This window comes from Ranitomeya imitator, chromosome 4 (assembly GCF_032444005.1).
Source record: "Ranitomeya imitator isolate aRanImi1 chromosome 4, aRanImi1.pri, whole genome shotgun sequence".
Lineage (NCBI taxonomy): Eukaryota > Metazoa > Chordata > Amphibia > Anura > Dendrobatidae > Ranitomeya > Ranitomeya imitator.
This window is the reverse complement of record NC_091285.1, coordinates 148,423,629-148,435,382: the sequence shown is the minus strand read 5'-3', so window position 1 is coordinate 148,435,382 and position 11,754 is coordinate 148,423,629. Positions and strand designations below refer to the sequence as shown.

General features: G+C 43.9%; 1 protein-coding gene across 1 annotated transcript in view; it reads left to right on the top strand.

The window, feature by feature from the left end:
- Positions 1-1,358: 1,358 nt before the first annotated feature.
- CCNI2 (cyclin I family member 2) overlaps positions 1,359-11,754 on the top strand; it is a 37,868-nt gene continuing 27,472 nt past the window's right edge. Inside the window, exon 1 of the mRNA XM_069764016.1 lies at positions 1,359-1,482. The gene's annotated coding sequence lies outside the window, so the exon portion shown is untranslated. The remainder of the gene's footprint in view (positions 1,483-11,754) is intronic.

Below are 11,754 nucleotides of genomic sequence, written 5' to 3'. Positions count from 1 at the left end.
TATTATTTAATTTTTTTTTTATTGTCTGTATCTCGGTTTGCCCATTTTCTTGCATCCCTCCTCTGTCTTTTCGACAGAAGAATATATTTCTACTTTCCCACATCCATGGGACACTGGTTTCCATTGGCCGGTTCCTGGTTTTATTGTTTTTAGCATTTTGTTATTTTTTCACTTGTATGTCCTAATTTTGTTTTTTTTCTTCACAGTCGTTATTTTGTCTATTGCTGCTTTGCTGAGATGTGCCTCCCTCTCTTTTCCGCCATGTGGAGGATCCGGCGTTAGGTCCATAAGAAGCAATTTAATATCAGCTCTATTGTCATCATGGAAGATGCGGCGTATCTTAATTATATATATATAAAATGTTATTACTTCTCTTTCCATGTGACTTATTATGGACTTTTGTAATTATTATACTGACTGCTGGTTATTTATTTATTGTTGTATGTCGTGGCGTTTTGCCCCTCTTGATCTGTGTGTCGCTGCGGTCATGCGTCCTGACTCCTCTCCATTGGCCTTTTTGTTATTTGGATCTGGTATTTTTATGTCCTCACTGCATTGGCGGTAGTGCGCATGTGCGGACGCGGTCTGCCGACTTCTGCTCCCGGGCGGCGTCCTTACTGCCTCCTACGTGTGACCGGGGGCTTTCCCCGCTCGCACGGTATGATGCAGGACACCGCTCTCTGGTGTAGGACCTGTGGCCCGATCTGCACATGCGCCGTATATGCCGCTTGCTATTGACTGATTCCTAGCATGTGATACATCACATGTCCTAGGACGGCCCTTTTTAAGGTCCTTCTCGGCAACCTTCACTATCCCCTTGATAAAGTGGTTATATGGAATAAGCGAAACGTACGTCGGGGGTCTTTTTTTTTGTCCTGGTTCCGGTGCGGTGTAGCCCTTCTTATCTGTGGTAAGCCCCAATATTTCACTATTGGTGACGATTTGTCACTTTATTATATGTACTACTGGCTTCCTGCAGCGCTGTGTATTTTCAGTCTGTTGTATCAGACTGTTTTGGATTTTTTTTTTTTTGTGCTCCCGCACACTGGGTGGATACTGGTTTCCCGTGTTTCCATCCTTTCTTGCACTTTATATTGTGTTCTCTGCTTATATACTATCATCTTACGTCACTTACTGTATGTATATTTATACCCTGTATTTGTAATAAATTTATATACCTATTATACTCCTGGTTCTCCTGTTTATAACATTACCATGATGATAGTATACATATAAAGGAATGTCAATTTTCAGGTGTGTATTTTAGTCATATGCTCGGCGGAGAATGATTAATAGGTGTGGACAACCCTAATAACTAAAATTTCATCACAATGATGCCTGTCCTATTATTCACTCCCACATCCCTGCTCTGTGTTGTTACAATGGTGACATCTTGGGCGACCAGTTTTGCTTTTACTCTGATGAAGTCTACAATCTTGATATGTATCATGTTGAAAAGAAGGTTCTTTACTGAGCAGACAGGTAAGAATTGTTCCACATACTGTTTGTAGCTACTTTGGAGCTTGGAATCTCAAGCTGAGATCTTGGGAACTGCATGGTATGGACTGCTGGATGACATGTAAGAACTTTCAAAACTGATTATGTGCTTCAGATCTTAGCTCTGGGACCAAATCCAATCTACTGAGGGTAATTAACGTTAGTTGTTTTTCTCTAGTCCCAGGCAACCCTTTTGAAATCATTTTACCATATTAGATATTAATGGCTTATCTGCAGGAGAAGCACCTTTTTTCACTGACCAAATCTAGGCAAAGAATGAAAGTTTGAACGTGTCGGGCAACCTTTCCATTCATTCTCTTTTTGAAAAGGGCAAACTCTTCACCAGTCAGGTCTGGAAACTCCATTCTCCAAATAGATATGGGGCCTGGCGTTGAAAACCTCGGCTGTTTGGAGAATGGAGATCCCAGTGGATATACTGTGAAAACATTTTAGTCCAATAGAAGTTAATAGTTTGTTAAAAAAAAATCATGTTCTGTTTTATCTGCTTTTCCATTGAGGATCCTTTATGTAATCGAGTTGGATAAAAAAAATGTAAAGGAATAAAAACAGATGCAAACTGATTCTACATGGATATCAAACATAAAACAGTGATCATCTTAACAACTGAAACTTTATCTGTTTTGCATTGGTTCTGATCTACTTCCCATAGACTGCAATGTACCATATTTTCTGGTGTATGAGACGACTGGGCGTATAAGACGACCCCCAACTTTTCCATATAAAATATGGAGTTTGGGATATACTCGCCGTATAAGATGGGGGTCATCTTATACGCCCAGTCATCTTATACGGCGTGTGCCGTCCGGATGGTTCCCAGGGTCTGGAGGAGAGGAGACTCTCCTTCAGGTCCTGGGATAGATCTTCATGTAAAAAAAAAAAGAATAATAAAAAAAAAAAAATATGGGATATACTTACCCTCTGACGGCTCCTGGCTCTCAGCGGTGCGAGCGGCGGCCTCCGTTCCTAAGGATGCATTGACCGAAGGACCTTAGATGACATCACGTAACATGACACTGTTGGGGATTTATTCCAAATTGAAGGCATACTACCACAGCATGGCTACTACAGCATCTTGCAGTGGCATGCTATTCCATCCGGTTTGCGTTTAGTTGGACCCTCATTTATTTTTCAACAGGACAATGACCCCAAACACACCTCCAGGCTGTGTAAGGGCTATTTGACCAAGAAGAAGAGTGATGGGGTGCTACACCAGATGACCTGGCCTCAACAGTCACCAGACCTGAACCCAATCGAGATGCTTTGGGGTGAGCTGGACCGCAGAGTGAAGGCAAAAGGGCCAACAAGTGCTAAGCATCTCTGGGAACTCCTTCAAGATTGTTGGAAGACCATTTCCGGTGACTACCTCTTGAAGCTCAAAAAGAGAATGCCAAGAGTGTGCAAAGCAGTCATCAAAGCAAAAGGTGGCTACTTTGAAGAACCTAGAATATAAGACATAACTTCTGTTGTTTCACACTTTTTTGCTAAGTATATAATTCCACATGTGTTCATTCATAGTTTTGATGCCTTCAGTGTGAATGTACAATTTTCATAGTTATGAAAATACAAAAAAATCTTTAAATGAGAAGGTGTGTCCAAACTTTTGGTCTGTACTTTATATACTGTGTATAGCCACTAGAGGCTCAGGGTCTAAAAAAATTCAATTTTCAACAGTAAAAAAAAAAAGGGAGCTGTTGAAAAAAATAAATAAAATATATATATATATATACTGTAATGTAAGTCCTTCACATGTCGTGATACAGGTTAATGGTCACAATAAGGTTACAGTCAGAGGCATAATGACCGCGGCCACTGCCATGACCTGGCCCGGCTGGTCAGGGGCCCGCCGACGCCAGCAGACACTTCAACTGGATGTGCATTTGAGGATACTAATCCAGTTTGTGTATTGCGGCATACAGTCCCATCGGGTCCGCGTGGCACACTACACGCTGTCGGACAAGCAGAGGCCAGCAGTTGACGTCAGCGTGCAGGTGACGGGACGCATTTTTAAATCAGCGGCCATACTTTTATGGATGACTATGGGCTGTATATTATATAAAAGTTATAGACTGTGTATTATACTATATAGAGGACTGTGGGGAATGCACCATACTACATGGATGACTATGGGCTGTGCAGTATATTTTATGGAGGACTATAGGATGCATTATACTCTAAGGAGGACTATGCCCCTGGTGAGTATAATGATATATTTTCTTCTATACATTAAAGAACTGCAGCAGAACAAGGGACGGGGACATATACCAAGCCATATACCAGGATGGGGCCAGGATGAGGGACATATACACCAGCATGGAAGGCATATATTTGTGTGTGTGTGTGTGTGTGTGTATATATATATATATATATAATTTTAAGGATGGGTGGGGCCTCGGTCCAAATCTTGCACCGGGGCCCATCAATCTCTAGTTACGCCACTGGTTACAGTGGTAGTAAACCACAATGCACTGGGATAGGAGGATCAGTCATTTATACCAGTGTAACCAATACAGTGTTATAGATTTCTCATGAATGAACTGTTATTCTTTGTTCTCCCTGTAGATGGTGCTGTAGGGAGTTAGTTATTCACATTTTGGGTTGAGCTGTTTGAAAGATCTGAGTCTTTCATGTTTCGTACAACATTGCCATAGAAAGAGCCAAAGGCAAGTCTGTGACTTTCAGAGGCACAATCAGACCACAAACACTCCTATGGCTGCTGTAATGTGCCTTGATACACCTATGCCTTTTAAAAGACACTTTTGAATCAGCTGTGCATTTAAAGGGGTTGTCTGTGCATATAATAATGATGACGTACCTTCAGATAGGTCAGCAGAATGGTGGGGCTCTAATACCTGGCACTTGTGCTGCTGCACCAGGAGGTCAGGGGTACATCCCAAACTCCACTTTACCTGTGACCACAGGATCAGTGGCGTACAGCTAATAGTGGCAGACTACGCCATTCCCCCAACTTCTGAAGAACAGAAAGAGGAACAAATCTTGGTCACGCGCCCGGCCTGTGGATTTATTTCTTGTTCGTTCATTCACATTCGGAGCCGCCAGAACTTTCTCAACTCCATGTAGCTTCACTATACGACATTTGGCTTTTTGGCGTCTGTAAGTCCCTGTTCACACGTAGCATAGATACTGTGTTTTCATTTTCACCAAGCTACACAATAGCAATCTTCTCTGATTATTGCTGCATTTTTAGGCCCTTTCCCCCTTATTAGATGCGTTTCTGGTGCAGATGTGAAGCCGCATCTCCTCCCTTGGTGTATCTAAAGATGCTGCTGAAATCTGCGGGTTTGATGCCTTTTTTTCTCTATGATCTTCTATAAAAAGCCTGGAAAAAAAAAACACATTTTTAAGTGCATAATCAAAGCTTTTCTGCAATGTTAAAAAAGTGTTGAAACATGGATTCACTTCTGCACCAAAAACGCATCAAATATGCGGGAACATGTATAAACAGCAAAAATCTGAGACGATTATTATTGCGTCGTGTGGTACGGGCAGAAAACGTGCAGAAAAAAGCAATAAAAAACCACAGCATTTACACTATGTGTAAACACGGCCTCTGCATTACATTTTTATTACATTTTTATATAGAGAAAATAAATAAATCACTCTTTGTTTATGCCATTTACCGATCTCTGTAAACAATGTGATCGCTGTCATTACGATTACAGGGATACCAAATACTTGAATGTCAATGTTATTTGCTGATTTGTGATGTTTTTTTTTTTTTTACAAAAGCGAATTAAAACTGACATTTATGTAATTGTTTTTCGTTATTTTTTTAAGGCCCCTTCACATTAAGCGACGCTGCAGCGATACCGACAACGATCCGGATCGCTGCAGCGTCGCTGTTTGGTCGCTGGAGAGCTGTCACACAGACCGCTGTCCAGCGACCAACGATGCCGGTAACCAGGGTAAACATCGGGTAACTAAGCGCAGGGCCGCGCTTAGTAACCCGATGTTTACCCTGGTTACCATCCTAAAAGTAAAAAAAACAAACACTACATACTTACCTACCGCCGTCTGTCCTCCAGCGCTGTGCTCTGCACTCCTCCTGTACTGTCTGTGTGAGCACAGCGGCTGGAAAGCAGAGCGGTGACGTCACCGCTCTGCTTTCCGGCTGACCGACGCTCACAGCCAGTACAGGAGGAGTGCAGAGCACAGCGCTGGAGGACAGACGGCGGTAGGTAAGTATGTAGTGGTTGTTTTTTTTACTTTTAGGATGGTAACCAGGGTAAACATCGGGTTACTAAGCGCGGCCCTGCGCTTAGTTACCCGATGTTTACCCTGGTTACCAGTGAAGACATCGCTGGATCGGTGTCACACACGCCGATCCAGCGATGTCCACGGGAGATCCAGCGACGAAATAAAGTTCTGGACTTTCTTCAGCGACCAACGATCTCCCAGCAGGGGCCTGATCGTTGGTCGCTGTCACACATAACGATTTTATTAACGATATCGTTGCTACGTCACAAAAAGCAACGATATCGTTAACAATATCGTTATGTGTGAAGGTACCTTTAGTCATTTTATGGGAAGAAGAAAATCTTTTTTATTTTCCCTCTAGAATGCAGAGACATAAAAATACACTGCTATGTACAGATGTATCTCTATGCAATCTACCTGTGGAGTCAGAGCCTGCAATAGAGATCAAGTATACAAAATTCTACCTCTAACATTACTAGAGTCTGTGGCTCAGTAGCTTTAGCTGCTACCTGTAATGTCGAAGGTTGTAGGTTTGAGACCTGAGGGAACTCACAAAAATAAAGAAAATGACATTTTTGTAATTGCTTTTTATTATTTTTAGCAGTTTTATAGGAACCAAAAAATCTGACTTTTTCTTCACCTCAGTATACAAGTACAAAGAAATACACTGCTGTATACAATGAATATGTAGAATGTGCTTCTGGGTTCACTGCCTTCAATACAGCGGGCGATGAAAATGTCGGAGAGAGGTGAGTATAGAAGCCGGGACAGTCCCGCTGATTCCGGGATGGTTGGGAACAATGGACTACACTCTGCTATGGGGTCTGTAAGCTGGGACCGGGGCGGTGCTGAATGCTATTACAGCCTCCCTCGTGTCTGACCTGTGACTTTTAATGGTCTCTGTATTCTATGGGTGCAGATAGAGTGGAATACAATGGTGGAACACGGAGTAATTGGTTCTTGCTCCACAGCTCAGCCTGGGCGTCTGAGTCTCAGTGTAGCAGGAATAATCTCACCATGATACGGTGTTGGAGGGCTGTGGGGCCATCATATTGTGTAAGAGTGAGTGTAAGTGCATGTGAGTGGCTGGCATCATACTGTATGTGGAAGAGTGACACGGTGCAGCATACTGTGGGGGCATCTTACGCTGTGTGGGAGACTGTGGGCTCAGCATTCATACTGTGCGGAGGGTGGTGAGGTATCATACTGTGTGGGGGGCTGTGGGGCATCAATGTCTTTCAGAAGGCTGTAGGGGTATCATATTGTGTGGGGACTATAGTGGCATCATACTTTGTGTTCGGAGTTGCAGGGTCTCCATATTGTGTGGAGGTATGGGGTTGTATTATACTGTGTTTCGGTGGCTGAGGTTATATCAGTATATCATACTGTATGTGAGGTGCCATGAAGTCATACATTGTGGCTGATATTGGGGGCATTACTCTATGTGGGGTGCATAATACTGTGTGGGTTGGGGCTGTTGGAGACATCATACTGAGTGTGTGGAGAGTGTCATACTGTGCATAAATGGCTGTGAAGGCATCATACAGTCTGGGTGTGGCTATGGTGGAATCATACTGAGTGTGTTGACCTGTGGGGGCATCATAACGTGTTGGAGATGTGGGGGCATCATACTGAGCGTGTCAGGAGCATCATACATGAATGGCTGTGGGGAAATCATACTATGGGGGATAGCTGTGGTGGAATCATATATTGTGTGTGGAAAGCTGTGGGGGCATCATACATTGTCTGAGGGAAATTGTGGGGTGCATCATATTGTGCGTGGAGGGCAGTAGAGGCATTATACTGTTTGTGGGGAGTTGTGAGAACCTCATACTGTGTGAGTGAATGTGAAGCTATCTTACTGTGTGTGGGTGGCTGTGAGGACATCATACTGTGTGAGGTGGGAAGTCTGTGGATGCATCATACTGTATGGGGGCTGTGCAGACATTAGGCATCATAGTGTCTGTAGGGTGATGTGGGGGAATGTACTGTGGTGGAAGAATGTGTTAGGCTGGGTTCCCATTGCGTTATGGGAACGCGCTTAACGGACAGCGTTGCACGGCGAAATTAACGCCGTGCAACGCGTCCGTTAGCGCGCCCATTCACGGCAATGGGAACGCGCAGCACTAGCGCGTGCCATGTTCGGCCCGCGCTAGCGACGCGCCGGTGTTTCCTGGCGCGCCGCGGACGCTGCTTGCAGCGTCCGAGGCGCACCCGCGGTCCGTTCCCCGCTCTCGCAGATCGTGGATCTGCGAGAGCGGGGACGTTACCGCGACCCCGGGACGCGGCCACAGTAAAAACATTGCGTTAGCGCAACCCGCTAGCGCTAGCGCTAAACGGGTTGCACTAACGCAATGTGACCCTAGCCTTATGCGAGTATTATACTATGTGTTGAGGAATGTACTGAGAGTGTATTGTACAGTGTGAGGGACACAGTGGGCTTCGCTAGGAGAAATATTTCTGTGTGAGCACTTGTACAACAGGACTACGTGAAGTTAAGGAAGTGACTTAATTTAAATTTAAAATTGTCACAGTATCTCTTGCTCTTATCTTTCAACATTGGGAGGTAGGACTAATATAAAGTGCTAGACAGGTTTTACACCACCCAGGGGCTGGTCAGTGCCTATAATACCTGCAATAGTGATACTAGGTTAATCCTAAAACTTCTAATTGCAGCAACACCCAAGCACTGCCTGAGTCTAACATATCATTAGTGTGCTATCAATAGGCTGACTGTTTGTTTAGCACTGGGTGCTACCTGGGCAAAGTGTGGCCCACTGGCCACATCCAACCCTCTGGGTGTTCCAGTCCGACCAGCGGACTGAGACATTCAAAGGGCTGAAACAATGGCCCGTGGGCTGCACTGTGCCCTCCCCCACCTGCGGTCACAACTCTCCGCATCCTCTGGATGCAGACAGCGGTGAATACATTGGTGGAGGACAGTGCTGCTGGATATATCTTCTAACAATCAGTCGCGCGATTAAATCATTTCATCGCGTCAGTTGTGCACTGCAGAAAAACAGTGCATCAGAGACTGAAGGCCGTCAAATGGGAGCGAGGTAAGTATGTGTTGATTTTTTTTTTTTGTGTATGGGATATTTGCATGTATATAAGGGGCTGTGTGGGACTCGTACTGTATATAGGGGGGCTCATTCTGTATATAAGAGACTGTGGGGCTCCTGCTGTGTATAACAAGCTATGTGAAGCTCATTCTATATACAGGAGGCTCTGTGGGGCTCATACTGTGTGTAACAAGCTATGTGAAGCTCATTCTATATACAGGAGGCTCTGTGGGGCTCATGCTGTGTGCAGCAAGCTATGTGAAGCTCATTCTATATACAGGGGGCTATGTGGGGCTCATGCTGTGTATAACAAGCTATGTGAAGCTCATTCTATATACAGGAGGCTCTGTGGGGCTCATGCTGTGTGTAACAAGCTATGTGAAGCTCATTCTATATACAGGAGGCTCTGTGGGGCTCATGCTGTGTGCAGCAAGCTATGTGAAGCTCATTCTATATACAGGGGGCTATGTGGGGCTCATACTGTGTGTAACAAGCTATGTGAAGCTCATTCTATATACAGGAGGCTCTGTGGGGCTCATGCTGTGTATAACAAGCTATGTGAAGCTCATTCTATATACAGGAGGCTATGTGGGGCTCATACTGTGTGTAACAAGCTATGTGAAGCTCATTCTATATACAGGAGGCTCTGTGGGGCTCATGCTGTGTATAACAAGCTATGTGAAGCTCATTCTATATACAGGGGGCTATGTGGGGCTCATACTGTGTGTAACAAGCTATCTGAAGCTCATTCTATATACCGGGGGTTTTGTGGGGCTCATGCTGTGTGCAGCAAGCTATGTGAAGCTCATTCTATATACAGGGGGCTATGTGGGGCTCATGCTGTGTATAACAAGCTATGTGAAGCTCATTCTATATACAGGGGGCTATGTGGGGCTCATACTGTGTATAACAAGCTATGTGAAGCTCATTCTATATACAGGGGGCTATGTGGGGCTCATGCTGTGTATAACAAGCTATGTGAAGCTCATTCTATATACAGGGGGCTATGTGGGGCTCATGCTGTGTATAACTAGCTATGTGAAGCTCATTCTATATACAGGGGGCTATGTGGGGCTCATACTGTGTATAATAGGCTATGTGGGACTCATGCTGTACATGGGAGGTAATATTGGGAATCGTACTGTATATAGGAGGCTATGTGGTGGCTATTACAGTATATAGGGGGCTGTGTGGGCTCATACAATATATAAGGGGGTGTCAGCATATTCTGCTCAATAGTAAGTCATATACTTAATATTAATATAAAATAAATATAATGCATATGTTGATATTAATATTGAGCAGAATTCATTTTAGCCTATTGTTTCGGCCCTCCACAACAGTGTGAAAATTAATTGCTCACCACTGGTTTAGGGTATGTGTCCAAAATACACTTCATTGTCAAAACTTCATCATAAAACTGTCAATTGCCACAGATGTTTGTCCGTGTGCTTTTTATCGAAAGTGGTGGCTGAAAACAACATCACAAAACCACAATTTGGGGTCTGTAAACGGTGAAATTGACATACGATAAATTTCAAGCTTATTGCTCATTTTAGGCTACAGATTGTGCTGCAGTTTCTGAAAAGTGTAGATGTGATTTTGCAAAATGTCATCAACAAAACTTCTGCTGGAATATGCAAAGATCTCTCCATCAATCATTACAATACGAATCCTGAGCCCTCTTTTTGGGGAGTTTGAATGAAGTGGTGGTCTACCGTACTATTGGCACATATAAAGTCTATGAATGAGATTGCCAAGAACTGTACTAAGCGCTCTCTGTCCCTGAGTGAGGGCACACTTACCAACCACGTTTTAGTGAAAGAAAGGTAACTTCTAATTTTAAATACAGGATGGGGCATGTGAAGCCATCCAGCAATAGCCCATTGTCCAGCCATAGCCCATTATCCAGGTTGTCAACGCTGTGCCAACACTCTTGTTCCTTGTGTTCACCCCCAAGTGATTTTATGCAAATAGGGTTCAGCATGGGGGAGATGAGATTTATGTGAGTAGGCCCCTAACCACATAACCATGTTTACAACGATGGTGGAGCACCCTAATTGTGGGTAAAGGAAACCTCAGCAGATGGCCATGCTGTTCCTTTTCATTGAGTTATTCAATTTTCCTATCTTTCCCATCTGGCCCAGACCGCCGTGACAACTTATTCCAGCCTTGACATATTTGCAGAGTTTACCACAACACTCACATTTTTAGAACTATCTTCATCTATTTCCATCCTAAACAAAGTCCTTGCCCTATTGTTGATTCTTTTTCTGCTGAATTTTTCCCTGTTAAAGGACCTACTATTTGGCACAAAAACAGTGCTCCTCGTAGTGCCCCACATAATAATTCCCATTTGTGCCATCTAGATGTTAAAATTTCCCCCGCATAAAATCTTAATGCCATCTGTAAGTGCCCTAGAAAACAGTGGCCTGTAGAAAGTAATAGTGCCTCCTGATAGTGCCTTTGATGGTCACAATAAACTGACCCCTATGAACAATAATAATGTCCCCTAAGTCACCACCCACATACAGTAATAATGTCCCGAGTACCCCATGTACAGTAATAATGTCCCCAGAGTCCCCCTATGCACAGTTCTCCTATACACAATATGAGGGCCTTACAGATCCTATACTCAGTATAATGCCCCCAAAGCCTCCTTATGAACAGTATAATGCCCCCACAGTGTTTGATTACCCAAAACAGTAATCCTCACACAGTACAATGCCACCAAAGCCCCCCATATACACAGTATAAACCACGCAAGGCTCACCTATACATAATATAATACCCATAAAGTATTGTAGCTTAGATGGTATAGCTCCCCACATGTGGAGTTTAGTCCCCAGGGCTCCCGATGTAGTTCGAAAGGATGGTAGATGGTGAAGTGCAGGAAAGAATTAGAGGACACAAGGTTGCAGTCTCTTTACCTTTTACTGATGCAGTTCAGGCACAGTTT